This window comes from Coturnix japonica, unplaced genomic scaffold (assembly GCF_054131305.1).
Source record: "Coturnix japonica strain WE unplaced genomic scaffold, WE-NBRP24 Scf082, whole genome shotgun sequence".
NCBI classification, from domain to species: Eukaryota; Metazoa; Chordata; class Aves; order Galliformes; family Phasianidae; genus Coturnix; species Coturnix japonica.
Window position 1 is genome coordinate 37110 of NW_028188985.1, and position 460 is coordinate 37569.

Sequence of the window (460 nt, forward strand, 5' to 3'; positions counted from 1 at the left end):
GGACACGGGACACAATGGGGACAGGGGTCACAATGGGGACATGGGGACACAATGGGGACATGGGGACACAATGGGGACATGGGGTCATCAATGGGGACATGGGGTCACAATGGGGACATGGGTCACAATGGGGACACGGGGTCACAATGGGGACATGGGGTTACAATGGGGACATGGGGACACAATGGGGACAGTGGGTTGGGATGGTGTCTGGGGCCATGGGACAGTCTGGGACAGCCAGACAGGGTGTGGATGGGGACGTATGAGGACAGACAGACAGGATGGGGTCACCTGGGGACACCCAGAGAGGACATGGGGACACTTGGGGACACTTGGGGACAGGAACACCAGGGATGGGCTGGGGCTGCCAGGGGCTGCCAGGGGTGTCCCCCCCCAAACCCCACGTGCTGGGGGACACCCAGGGACACAGGGACACCCATGGGTGCTATGGGACACCCAG

At 62.2% G+C, this 460-nt stretch overlaps 1 protein-coding gene across 1 annotated transcript in view; it reads left to right on the plus strand.

Moving 5' to 3' along the window:
• Positions 1-460, plus strand: part of LOC146751505 (ATP-dependent chromatin remodeler CHD3-like) — a gene marked incomplete at its 5' end in the record, with an annotated part of 36105 nt that overhangs the window by 35606 nt on the left and 39 nt on the right.